Source organism: Lineus longissimus, chromosome 13 (assembly GCF_910592395.1).
Source record: "Lineus longissimus chromosome 13, tnLinLong1.2, whole genome shotgun sequence".
Classification (NCBI taxonomy): Eukaryota; Metazoa; Nemertea; class Pilidiophora; order Heteronemertea; family Lineidae; genus Lineus; species Lineus longissimus.
In genome coordinates, this window is record NC_088320.1 from 15,748,120 (window position 1) to 15,762,825 (window position 14,706).

A 14,706-nucleotide genomic window follows, 5' to 3' on the forward strand; every position below is an offset into this window, starting at 1 on the left:
ACTCGTTCAAGCGACTAAAAGCAGCACTCACTAGTGCACCTCTCCTGTCCTACCCGGATGTCACCAAGGGTAATTTCATCCTCGACACGGATGCCTCCAACACGGGAGTTGGCGGAGTTCTTAGTCAAGTTCAAGATGGTAAAGAGGCTGTTTTAGGATATTTCTCACATCTGCTTCATGATTCCGAGAGACGTTACTGTATCACCAAGCGGGAATTTTTAGGGGTAATCAAGGCTGTACAGCACTTCAAACCATACTTATATGGTCAACGGTTTTTGATCAGGACAGATAATGCTGCGGTAAGCCATATGTTAACCCTAACAGATGCTCAGGAACAGATACAACGATGGCAGTTATTTATGTCACAGTTTACGTTTGATGTGATACACAGACCCGGACGTCACCATGCAAATGCTGATGCAATGAGTAGACTTTTCTGTCAACAATGTGGACGGACCGATGAGATAGACCCAGGGATAGATACAAGCATGTCCAGGGGCAAACCAAGAAGATTCCGTATCAAAGAATCTGTAGATGTTCCACCATGTGAACATACGCTACATACAGATGAGTCAGTGGAGGAAGAGGTCGATAGGCTTATGATGAGCTGTGCTGTAACTACCCGAGCTCAGGCCCTTGAAGCCATGGTGAAACAACACAGACCTGCTGACCCGTCTGACCCCAACCTGGTCCCAGAGGTCGATCACCTGGTTCCACTGTCAGGAATGCACAATCTACAAATATCCGACCCTGATATAGCTCCAATCCTTCAGCTCAAGTTGAGTGGATCAGATTATCCAAATTATAGATGTATCTCAGGCGAGAGCCTCAGTGTTAAAACCCTTAGGCAACACTGGAGGCACTTGTTTGTGGATAATGGAATCTTATGTCGCAAATTGGACATCCCAGATAGACCAATGAGAATTCAGCTTGTCGTGCCGCGCACACTAAAGCAGTCTATTATGGCGAAACTACATTCTGATCCTTGTTCCGGACACTTAGGAACTTTGAAAACTGCGGAGCGTGTAAAGGCTAAATTTTATTGGGTTGGCTGGAGAAGAGATGTTGCCAGGTATGTTTCACATTGTGACGCGTGCAATGTTATGAAGTATCCGCATAAGAAGAAGAGGGTACCTTTGACCCAACAGCTCTTTGGGGAGGCCTTTGAGCGGGTATGTGTTGACATCATCGGACCGTTGAAGCAGACGCCTAGAGGCTTCCAGTACGTCTTAACCATGGAGGATACTTTTACAAAATGGGTGGAGGCTGCCCCTCTCAGGACATTGGAGACAACAGAAGTATGTAATGCCATTGTTAGCGAACTCATTTCACGGTTCGGTTGCATGTATATTTTGCACAGCGACAGAGGCCCACAGTTTGTGTCCCAGCTGTATGACTCACTACTCAAGAAATTGGGGATTGATAGGAGTTTGACCACCCCATATAATCCAAAAAGCAATGGCCTTGTCGAGAATTTTAACAAGATCTTGAAGTCTATGATGAAAACATATGTATACGATCACAAGGAATCTGTTGGCAACTGGGATGTGATGCTACCAATGTTCTTGATGGCATATAGGTCCTCGGTCCACAGTAGCACTGGGGAAACGCCACATTTTATGTTGACTGCCCGTGAGATGAAGACTCCTCTTGATCTCTTATATTCCAAACCATCGGAATCTCGGGAATCTGTTCCTACCTACATCAGGAACCTGGAGGATAGATTTCATAAAGCATATAGCATTGCTCGTGACCAGCTTCGATTAGCTCAGCGGATACAGAAAAAACAATATGAACCATCAACGTTAAAATATCAAGCCTTGAAACCAGGACAGTTTGTCTGGTACTTTAATCCCAGAAAATCGTTCAAGGGTGACAAGCATCTAGCCTGGAAAGGACCATATAGGGTAAAGGATATAGGTGATGATTTCACCGTAACACTTCAATTAGACTCTGATGGGCATTTATACCGTACCCATCTTGATAAGTTGCGCCCTGCCCATGGAGTTACAGAGGAGAACTGGTCACCGAAGTGAGTGAAGTTGGAAACTGGATTATCCTACAAGTGGGGACCTACTTGGGCACGGTAAGGATGTCGACAGGCGAGACGTGACGCTTATGTTGTTGTGAAACTGTCTGTTAGTGCGAATCTTCTTGTATAAATGCGATGTGCGATTCTGGTGTGCCTGAGGGTGTGACTAGGACCCTGGTCACCCCGTTTTGTATCACGAGTGTATTTTATCGTTTTAAACAGGTCAGTTTTTACTTCTCAGCCGATGCGTAATAATTCTATGCATCTATGGGTGCTCAATTTTATAGTGGCTTTGGAGTCGCAAAACGCGAGTTGGTAAAACACAGTGGTGTATTTTATAGGTAGAGACTCAGCGTGCTGGCCATTTCTTGAATTTGTGCGTCTTTTGGTGCCTGCTCAAATCCAGTTGTATATTGTGCCTTAATGTCAATAGCTCAGGGATGTTAGATCTCTATTGGTACAATCAGGGTAACACGATGAATGGTTTCCACTTCAATATTAATGGGTGCTCAGTGTTTTTTCATGTCACAGTGCGACATCTTACTAGAGATATTTCTGTTTCTTGTGTGGTGAGGACTACCCGTTTAGCTACTAGTTATTATGAACAATGTTGTTTCTTATACTGTACATGGGTTGGCTGGATTGCTTTGCTGGTTAACGCCATGATACAGCGGACACTGAACTTTTGATACCAAATGTGTTTACTAGTAAATCGGAATTTTGTACTGGTGGTTTGAACATTGTGTACATGTATCAATATTGTATACGTATTCACTGCTTGTGGTACTGCGTACCAAAGTGTTTTTGACGTGCTTTTTATTTGATTAGGAGTTTTGTTGTGGTATTCATTATGATATACATGTACTTGTGTGTGTTTTCGTATATGAATGAGCAAGTGGGTGCGACTAGAAACTGTCGGTGTGCTTTGAGGTTTTGTCTGCACGGAAATGTGGACGTGTTGTTTCATCACATGTTAAGCTACAGCTGTGGAGTGTTCAACTTATTAACCTGGCAACTTTCACGCACTATCAGCATAAGCAACTGGGACCTTAATGTGTATTGGATTATGTGCATTGAGATGCCTTTTGATAGTTGCTTTTGCCTAAATGGTTATTTGGAGCCCCTTTGCCACTGACTGAAGCACTATTGTTCACTTTGTTTACATTTGTATTTTCTATCACACTTTATGTGCTAGGGACCTTTTGGGTGGCTTCTTCAGGCACTTCTACACCATTACATTATTTATTTATTTTCACTTTGGTTAACCATAGTGCTACAGTTTTTGTGTACCATGTGCATGGCCGAGCTAGTCAATTGGTCCTGGGGCATGTGACGTGAGTGTAGACTTGGAGAATCATGGTCGTGGGTACGAATAGTACTTAATTATTTGGTTTTGTTTGAAAACATGTTTATTGTTGTTTTGGTTTAAGCGTATGGCAGGAGCTATCATACGCTCATCCGAAGGGAATGGTGTATCATATCTGGGACGCCAGAACAGCACGTGTTGGTGCTGCCCTCTGGCAATACGTTGTGACACCAGTTTGGTGAGCTGGTAAATAAAAGTAGTACCGTTTTGTGAACTCAAAACACGTGTGATTTCCCTTTTGTTGCGAGGCCCAAAGCTGGGAAATACCGCACAATACATGCTGTTTTCAAACTTTAATTCGTGTTTGCGTGTGTGTTGGTATATGAATTAAAGTTACATGATCATATTTCAGGGTTTTCCGACTCTATAATCAAGTTAACAGCAGCTTCAAGGGTGACTGCAACAGATTTCAGACTGGTGAAGGAATCGGGTGTGTTTTATGGTGCTTTCAAAGATGGTAGGATTCCTAATGGTGATGTACTAACAACGAAATTAGACGCTTATACCACAGTCGGTATAAAGCTGTGCTGCCGAGCAGATGGTTTTGCTTCAAATGCAATCTTGCTGCCTCAAAATAAGCCGTTTATTCTCTTTCCGCTCAGTAGAACTTGTCAAAAGGTCTATCAAATGAAGTCCGAATTCTTTTGGCTCAGCAGCGGAACCGCAATAAATGTGGATATTTCACCAGATAATTCAGTTCCGAAACAAATGCACCAAGGGAGAAATCCGGGGGCAGTTGGCTTATGCAAATACACGCACGAGCAGGCAACCAATTCATAGATCGGTAAAAAATGCTGTGTATCCTGATTCGGGTATATGCAATTTAAATTCGAAAATATCGGAAGCATATATATTCAAAATATAAAAGTAAAATGTAAAAAATGTAAAAGCCAAAAGTGTTTCTGGATAGTGTATGGGGGTGTGTACATATCATGGCCACATTGATGCTGGTAGAAAACATAGAGTTTTGTGAGAAGTTTGTCTTCACATATCGTGACCATATTCTTGGTGGAAAAAAACATACTGCTTCTGGGAAGTTTATCCTTGAATATCGTTTGAGGGGTCAGCATGTCCAATGAAACCAATAACACATTGAAAGTGAATGGCATCATAGCTAAATCCACCATATCGGCCAATGTGATTACAGTCATGGATATATGCCTATCTGTTATCACCCAATCATTGTAATTGGATTAGCCCAGTGCCAAATCCTAGGTTCTAGGGGTCAAACTATACAATTTAACCATTATCTGTCCAATTATTTGATTTCGTTTTCTCCAAATTCACCTGTTAACACCCAATCATTCTAATTGGATTAGCCCAGTGCCAAATCCTAGGTTCTAGGGGTCAAACTATCGAATTTAACCGTTACCTGTCCAATTATTTTATTTTTTATTTTTCTCCAAATTCATGATGGCGGCGAAAATGGCCGCCTCAAATAATGTAGTATGTACTGCACTTCGTTCTTTATCGCAATATGTATGAGATATATGGTCTAAACCTAGGTTCAAATGTTATAATACATGTATATTCTTTGCTACCATCATCTGCATGGAAAAACTATTTTGTCTTCGTTCTATTCATCATGGCTGCCAAGATGGCAGTCAAATGTTGTAGTTACACACTAAAGATGACTGTTTTTTGCAACCTATGCTGAGTGACCAAGGATTCAATTGCATATCAATGTATACAGTAATTTTCCTCAATGTATCAGACTGGCGTTGTCTATAAAGCTTGGCAAGGTCAAACATTGAGGGTCAAGATGAGTTATTGCGGAACACAATGCATTGCGAATAGTGAACTTTGGTTGACTGGAGTGTATGTTTGAGCTGACTTTTTAAAATAACATGCGCAAATCATGCCAATAGAAACGTGTCCTTCTCTCTCAAGTAAGTCAGCTGATCGTAAGCATCGGTCCCTAGGCCTTTTGCCTGTTTACCATTTTCCAAAATATACATGTACATGTATTACAATTTTCCGGTATGAATAAATGTATACAAATAATATGAATATCGAGTGTTTTATCATTGTTTAATTATATTTCAACTTCTCCTACAGTCCCTCTAGCGAGACAGATGAATGGAGAAATCACCCCTCTTTTTAGAAAATCGAGGCCCAAGTCAAGCTGTATGCGATGGTGTGTGACTTTCAAAAGGGGCCATACTTGCTGCGTTGGCTAACTCGTATATAAAAGTCTTCCTATGACTTGTAGGCCACCGAGTTTTTCCTTTGATGTTAGCTCGAAGAGCCTCATAGCCTATTGGCTAACACTGCTGGCTACCACGCAAACGGATCCGGGTTCGATCCTGTGGACAGACCCTGTCGAAGGCGTTCAAATGTGACCATAAATAATATGTGGCCGTGAAATGTCATGACGTTGCCTATAGCATTCCGCGACGTTACTATTTATAGCTCATAAGGTCATTTGAATAAGATATTGATGACGTTTTAGTCACGTGACAGTCGGACATCGACACTTATTTCTACCCATTTGAGGTTATTTCAAAGTAAATTATCTTTGACCCTGCATTGTTTTTTGCATGAATGATACCATAGAGTCAGAGAGAGAAATATTCAGAACAATTATGTAGTATTTTCAACACTCGGACATGTGCCAGATTGAATCTAACTGCCCTAGTTAGAAAGCCTGAATCCATTACGAAACTGCATGTTTGTCCGACATTGCCTGTAATTCAGCGATGGGGAAATAGAGGGCAGCAGTTGCAGTGACCTCATTATCGCTGAATGCTATTTCTGTCGCCACCTGGCCCCATCACACGCCTGTAGTTATTTACAAACTACCCGATGCAGAGAAATGTTTTGATCGAGTTTGGTATGCCTGTATATTCTTACCGCGGATTTCACCGTTCCCTTGGTTAGTTTGTGAGATGGATAGTAGTAGAACCTTAGACATTCATTGTTATAGAGGCATCCGCCAGGGTTGTGTTCTTTCATCGTTTTTCAAAAGTGTTATTATGTTTATAGTTGCATGATCTGCTGTGCGATCTTTCAAACACCGAATGAGGCGAGAGGAGAACTCACCAAAGTTTTAATAACTGATGATGACATAAATTTAGTAGGAGCAAGTGTTCCTTGTCTCAATTTGCTTTAGTACAATTGCTTCAGGTACTTACAGATTAATGGTGCTTTGTTTCCGGAATCATGAAAACTAAAGGTAATGAACATCGAATCAACCTTCCTCTTTGCGCCGTTATACTTATTACTATACTATCGGTTTAGTAACCTTGGTGCTAACTTTAGATATGTGAATAATGATTAGCTGTCTTGGATGGGGGGGGGGATCACAGATATGTATGAACCGCTCGGCAATATACACAAGCACTGCCTCTAACAGTCAACTTAAACTTTAAATTCATTTATCCCATTGTTCAGCATTCAACAATACCGGAATCATGTTCCGTATTCCAGCTGCAAGGTGGATATTTGTTTTCAAGGCCCGCATCTGGTATGATGAAATCGAAACTTTTTAATAGGTTTGCAGAACTATGTGTTTTCTATTCACACTGTTCTCATTACGTCTCCATTGACTGATAGGTTGACGAAGAGCGTTATGCTGCGTTTCTATCCTTATTCGGTGGTTCTCTGCAGTGGTAGTCCGATTGCTAAAATGAGTTCGAGTTCACCATCATGGAAGTGTTGCCGTCGATCATTATCATAAGTTAAGAGTGGATATTGTCAAGGAATTTCAGGTGATTCACGGACAGTCTCATTTGAAACCGATGTGAGAAAAGTAAAGGGAATTTTGTTCGAACTGTCCAACAGGAATTGGAAATTGGCCAACTGAATGAAAAACGAATGGGCGGCTAAGAGATCTTCGTTAAGTGTAAGTGTTGGAACGAAGTTTAATATTTGGCAAATAATGATGCCTTGTTTTCGATGATAATCAATACATTGATGAAATCATTCTTTTTGGTTTTGTTTTCTTTTATCGCTCCAGTTTGTCAGCAATATATAAGCCAAAACACAAATGTTTACCGAACGCCGCATGAAAGTTGGGTATTTCATGCAACATTGAAAAACCAGTTTGAATAAGTCAGGTCTTTCTCATTCCATTCACCAAATAAATCTGGATCATGACGTCACCTCGACAAGGCAGTGATACGCAGCATCGACCTGAAGATAAGTGTATCAATCTTGATTTGAACTATAACCGAGAGCTTCTTTATCTAGAGAGAAATCTGATGAAAACTACGGTCAAAGCTAGTATAAATTAATTTGCACGTAGATTTTAAGGTTAACAACATCTATATATATATATATATATTTTATTAACGTGTCACCTTTTACAAAAAGCCAGCCTGCAAAGGCTTACGAGACACAATAATTCATAATTTGTAAACGGGAGCGCAACATGTCGACCGCGGCAAAGGGAGGGGTGGTCCGACCATACACGACTTATTCTACTTAAGATTTGAGGCGGTTTATTTACGCATTTGGTAGATGAGTCGTAGCTACACGTCCTGCCACTGCCGGACTCGACAGAAGCGCAAAATATATATGACGACAGCTGGCGAGGCCACTCTCTTCATAACATCTATAACAAAGCGTGGATATATACCTCTTTATTAGGTTTAATAATTTGGTGCTTTTCGCCGTTTGTACAACGGAGTGATACGCAGCAACGATTAGAAATTGGTGTAGTTCCTGATTTGAAGTATAACACAGAGCTTCTTTATCCAGGGGTGCCAACTGCTGAACTAGATGTTTCAATATTTACGTAATGCTCAGATGTTAAAAGATCTGAATATCAAACAGCTGCGATGTCGACAACTAACGAGGCCATTCCTTTCATCATATCCAGAGAGAATGAAACATGTATGTACCAAATATATCCATTGATTGGTTTCTATAGTTTGGCGGTCTTCATCATTAATACACCATTAACATTAATCATGGCAGCAATTGGCTTTCCAGCAAATATACTTGCGATTATTGGCATAGGATATGAGCGGCCATACACATCAACTTCTGTGCTGCTACAAGGTTTAGCGGTTACTGACAGTCTTGTATTGGTTTCAGTGGTATTAGGTGAATCATTGCAGTACCTGTACCATTACACAGGTTTGTGGTTCGAATATATTTTGTTTCATGCGCAAGCATACAGTTATCTTAGCACACTGGAGTTCTTTTCAAAGACGGCATCTATCTATGTCACTGTCTGTGTGGCCACAGAGCGATTCATTGCTGTCTGCAGGCCACTTTTGGCGGCAGCTATTTGTACAAAGAAGAATGCCTACATTTCACTATCCGCAATCTGCGTTTGCGCTTTCTTGTATCGAATCCCTCTGTTCCTCACGTACGAGGTAACATTTCGTTACGACCCTTGCTCGCGTATGATCCTACCCAGTTGGGACAATTCTGCTTGGTACTTAGACTATTACTTCCACATCACCTACATTAGCGTCATTCATCTCATAATCAATTCATTTATACCAATAATAAGCCTTACAATTTTCAGTCGCTTGATATTATTGAGCCTAAATCATGCAACTACTGGACCTCTAACCAAGAATGACGCACAGCGAGCCAAACTGATTAAGATGGTTACGTATAGGGTGGTCACAGTGGTGGTGATATTTATTATTCTAGAACTCCCGGGCGGTCTTTCTCAAGGTCTTGCCCTCATTCAAACTTTCTCAGATTTTGATTTCGACTCCAATACCACTGATGGTATTTTCAATATTTCATACTTTTTTAGCAATTTAAACAGTTTTGTTAATTTCTTCATATACTGTGCAACAGGACGACGGTTTAGACAAGCATTATGGAAGGTGTTGAAATGCAACCATGAATGATATATGGCCGTGAAATGTCCGTAAAATACCCCGCTTGCTCACATCACCAGTCCACTTAAGCAGCCGGCATCAAAACACACTATTGAGTTTAACGAGGAAATAGCATTGGTATTGGTCTTCATGAGTGGCCTTACGATAGACTGTGGTCGTGATGGCGCCGTCCTGAGATCCTGGTATTCAATTATGGATTTTGCGACGTAAAGATGATTGGGTTGGATTGAAAACATGCATCTCATGATATTTTGGTGGTCGATCGCCAAGGTAAACGTAGCTATAATCCAACCTTGCGTCTGGAATTGGTGGAGGTGCACAATGACTTAGGACGAGGCTTACCAATAAATTATATCATTTCCTGTGTCCAACAGCAATTACGATTATTTTCTTTGGAGTGATATGTGTCCAATAAGATTGATTCATCTCAATAGGGGACACGATTCTGAAGAGTTCTATAACAAAACTGAGAATAATACCCTATCCACAGTCAGTGAAGACGCGATGATGATAGAATGTCCCTCGCAGTAAATAAAGGAATCGAAAGAAGACGTTTCTTCAAATGGTCTACTGATTTGTCGTTTTGCCTTGTCAGAACTGTTTAAGACTTTATTCATATTATGTTTCAGTGTGTGTTGATCGAAGTGCAGCTTTTTTATTTGATGTTTTGTTATTCATCAGAAAATGACAGAAAATATCAAGATTCGTTCACGATAGTATTATGCAATACCTTGGATAACAATTATTGGTAATGCAACGTTGGTTACAAAGGCCATGATGTCGTGTCGTCTTGCGGTGTTCACGGCCGCTCCGGAATTGGTGCATTACCAACATTTTATTGCTAAAACGGCCATTTTAGGTTCGTTGTTCCGCGGATGATTCCACCTTTTATAGTAGTAAATGATGCTGTGATCAGCATTCATTTAGGACACTAGGAAAGAGGAAACTAACAACAAGATGTACGTATCATGTTAGAATAGACCACCCAGTACATTTGTGTAAATTGAGACTTAAGCAAAGTGCGTGTCACTGGTTTAGTTCGGCCGTCCTCAGTATAGAGGGCGCCTGTGGGTGGGACATCCCGTCTAGTCCTTTGTCTTTGAGCGCCTGTCAAGGTTGTGACAGTTGTCACTTTTGTATTTTCAGTTTAACCCTATACTACGAGATAAATAGACGTCTTCTTAGAGTCGAAATCGTCGTTGCTTTCCTTGATAGTGTCACATCACACATGATACTACAGCAGCAGTTAATTAATGGTTTAATAGATCTTACAAGAAACACTGTAAAGTATGTAGTATAACAGCGCTGAATAGGTACGAAAAATATTGAACCAAAGCGCTAGAAAGTTCGAAGAGCTTCTCTTTTATTGAATAACTATACAACACATGGACGGGAGTGTTATAAGTAATCAGAACAGCCGTTTTTCGCAGTTGATCATGATTTCATTACTTTTTCTCAGAGCTTGTATTTGACGTGACTTGCAATAATTGTCCCCGAGACGACATGGAAGGGAATGCAAGGAATACTGTGGTGATCAGACATTCTTCTACGTAGCATGAGGAAAGGTGTTTTTGTACAGTTGTCTTTGCCCGAATTGTTGAGGGGAAATGAAAATGCACCATGAAAATTATTCACCACCAGCAAAAGGTTGGTGGTGCTCTGAAGAGGAAGCTACAATGGAATTTATTCCTGTATCACTTTTGTTGTTCATTTGCCCTCAAGCCGGACAACTTCTACTGGAGTTTGGCACCCGAGTTAGCTACGCGCGCTTAAAATTTCGTCACAACGGCGGACCGTGGCGGTGTCCAGCTATGTCGTAGTCCTTTGACCTTTATTAGCCCTCGTTACAAAAAGCTTAATTTTGGTTTTGGTACTGCCAGCACCAGGTAGTCGGCAAACGACTGAACAAGCTATGCCAACAAAATCGTTCCAGAAAAAGCAAGCATTCGCATACCTGTGAGCTTCAGATTAACATGTTGGCGTGTCAAGTGAATAAAAGTATTTTGACATCAAAGTTCAAATACATAAGATATAAAGTTTCCGATGTGTGTTATTGAAATGCGTGTTATGAAATAGTTACCAAGAGAAACGGAAATACTCCTGTGTGCAGCGTCGCCTTTATTAGCCTAACCTGTTGTTTTGTAACGTCATCTCAATATCTATTTCCGAGGTGGCTCCGCAATGAAACCCTCTAGCTCATCTATCACCGCAAGTCTTCTAGACTACGAGAATACCGAGTCACCTCAACGACTGTACCCAATGTTGTTTCTGGCCTACCAGATCTTGACTCGGTACATATTGATGTTGCCAGTGGCGATGGGTGTGCCGGGAAACATCCTTTCCATCCTGGTGGCGAATAGGAAACACAACCGGGTGCTCTCTCCTTGTATCTACATGAAGGCGATGGCCGTGGCGGACACTTTGATGCTCATTCAAAACGTGGTTTTTCACCCGGTAGTTTACTTTGAGTTGGGACAATTCGAGAAAGACCTGAGAGAGGCATTATTCAGGTAGGCAATGTCTAGCGAATATTTATATCAACACCTTCTATATATACCATACATTATCCCTCAAACTCGTGCGCAGAATAAAACATGTCAAATACGGGTTTGAAGGAGTACGTACGCCGTTTTTAATCACTGGCGCGCCTAATGAAACTATGTAAGTACAAAGCTATGCCACTTAATTTAATTCCTCATATCGGTTTTTGCATGTGTCATTCCCATCGATTCTTAGGTATACCATTATGAACATGCACAAAAATATGTTCAAACGTGGTTTGAGATTTTGTGATTGTATCGTGCCGCATCTGGATGTCGCATGTTGGTAACATATTTCCCTGTCATAAAATCTAGTGGTTAAGACCACCCTGGCGCTATGGGCGTATGCAAGGAGCAAGTGTATGGACACTTTTCGTGAGCTCGTTTACCACATTCTTCAGCCCTGAAAATACAAAGCCTCTCTATCAAGGAGACCCTTGGGACTGATACATTCTGTCCTTAATCGAGAGGTGTCCTGGATTACAAAATGTCAAATTGAGTGGAAATGACAAATTTGGGGTCAAATCCAGTGTTCCTAGTAGAGAGGGTGTCCTTGGTAGAAAGGTGTTCGCTAAGGGAGGATCCACTGTACTATTCGCCGAAAGAACCAGCGATACATGAAAAAATCTGAAAAAAAATTTGGTTACAGCCATTTTTTAAATACTAAGTGGTGAACTCTGTGTCAAAAAAACAACCCGCTGCTTTCAGTTTAGACTGGCGAATGTCACGACTCGTTGTCCTGACTGCAAGACGAGTGTGCGAATAGTGAACTTTGGTTGACTGGAGTGTATGTTTGAGCTGACTTTTTAAAATAACATGCGCAAATCATGCCAATAGAAACGTGTCCTTCTCTCTTAAGTAAGTCAGCTGATCGTAAGCATAGCTCCCTAAACTAGGCCTTTTGCCTGTTTACCATTTTCCAAAATATACATGTACATGTATTACAATTTTCCGGTATGAATAAACGTATACAAATAATATGAATATCGAGTGTTTTATCATTGTTTAATTATATTTCAACTTCTCCTACAGTCTCTCTAGCGAGACAGATGATTGGAGAAATCGCCCCTCTTTTTACAAAATCGAGGCCCAAGTCAAGCTGTATGCGATGGTGTGTGACATCCAAAAGGGGCCATACTTGCTGCGTTGGCTAACTCGTATATAAAAGTCTTCCTATGACTTGTAGTTCACCGAGTTTTTCCTTTGATGTTAGCTCGAAGAGCCTCACAGCCTATTGGCTAACACTGCTGGCTACCACGCAAACGGATCCGGGTTCGATCCTGTCGACAGACCCTGTCGAAGGCGTTCAAATGTGACCATAAATAATATGTGGCCGTGAAATGTCATGACGTCGCCTATAGCATTCCGCGACGTTACTATTTATAGCTCATAAGGTCATTTGAATAAGATATTGATGACGTTTTAGTCACGTGACAGTCGGACATCGACACTTATTTCTACGCATTTGAGCTTATTTCAAAGTAAATTATCTTTGACCCTGCATTGTTTTTTGCATGAAAGATACCATAGAGTCAGAGAGAGAAATATTCAGAACAATTATGTAGTATTTCCAACACTCGGACATGTGCCAGATTGAATCTAACTGCCCTAGTTAGAAAGCCTGAATCCATTACGAAACCGTATGTTTGTCCGACATTGCCTGTAATTCAGCGATGGGGAAATAGAGGGCAGCAGCTGCAGTGACCTCATTATCGCGGAATGCTATTTCTGTCGCCACCTGGCCCCATCACACGCCTGTAGTTATTTACAAACTACCCGATGCAGAGAAATGTTTTGTTCGAGTTTGGTATGCCTGTATATTCTTACCGCGGATTTCACCGTTCCCTTGGTTAGTTTGTGAGATGGATAGTAGTAGAACCTTAGACATTCATTGTTATAGAGGCATCCGCCAGGGTTGTGTTCTTTCATCGTTTTTCAAAAGTGTTATTATGTTTATAGTTGCATGATCTGCTGTGCGATCTTTCAAACACCGAATGAGGCGAGAGGAGAGCTCACCATCGTTTTAATAACTGATGATGACATAAATTTAGTAGGAGCAAGTGTTCCTTGTTCCCGGAATACCGGAATCATGTTCCGTATTCCAGTTGCAAGGTGAGTATTTGTTTTCAAGGCCCGCATCTGGTATGATTCAATCGAAACTTTTTAATAGGTTTGCCGAACTATGTGTTTTCTATTCACACTGTTCTCATTACGTCTCCATTGACTGATAGGTTGACGAAGAGCGTTATGCTGCGTTTCTATCCATATTCGGTGGTTCTCTGCAGTGGTAGTCCGATTGCTAAAATGAGTTCGAGTTCACCATCATGGAAGTGTTGCCGTCGATCATTATCATAAGTTAAGAGTGGATATTGTCAAGGAATTTCGGGTGATTCACGGACAGTCTCATTTGAAACCGATGTGAGAAAAGTAAATGGAATTTTGTTCGAACTGTCCAACAGGAATTGGAAATTGGCCAACTGAATGAAAAACGAATAGGCGGCTAAGAGATCTTCGTTAAGTGTAAGTGTTGGAACGAAGTTTAATATTTGGCAAATAATGATGCCTTGTTTTCGATGATAATCAATACATTGATGAAATCATTCTTTTTGGTTTTGTTTTTCTTTTATCGCTCAAGTTTGTCAGCAATATGTAAGCCAAAACACAAATGTTTACCGAACGCCGCATGAAAGTTGGGTATTTCATGCAACATTGAAAAACCAGTTTGAATAAGTCAGGTCTTTCTCATTCCATTCACCAAATAAATCTGGATCATGACGTCACCTCGACAAGGCAGTGAACTATAACCGAGAGCTTCTTTATCTAGAGAGAAATCTGATGAAAACTACGGTCAAAGCTAGTATAAATTGATTTGCACGTAGATTTTAAGGTTAACAACATCTATATATATATATATTTTATTAACGTGTCACCTTTTACAAAAAGCCAGCCTGCAAAGGCTTA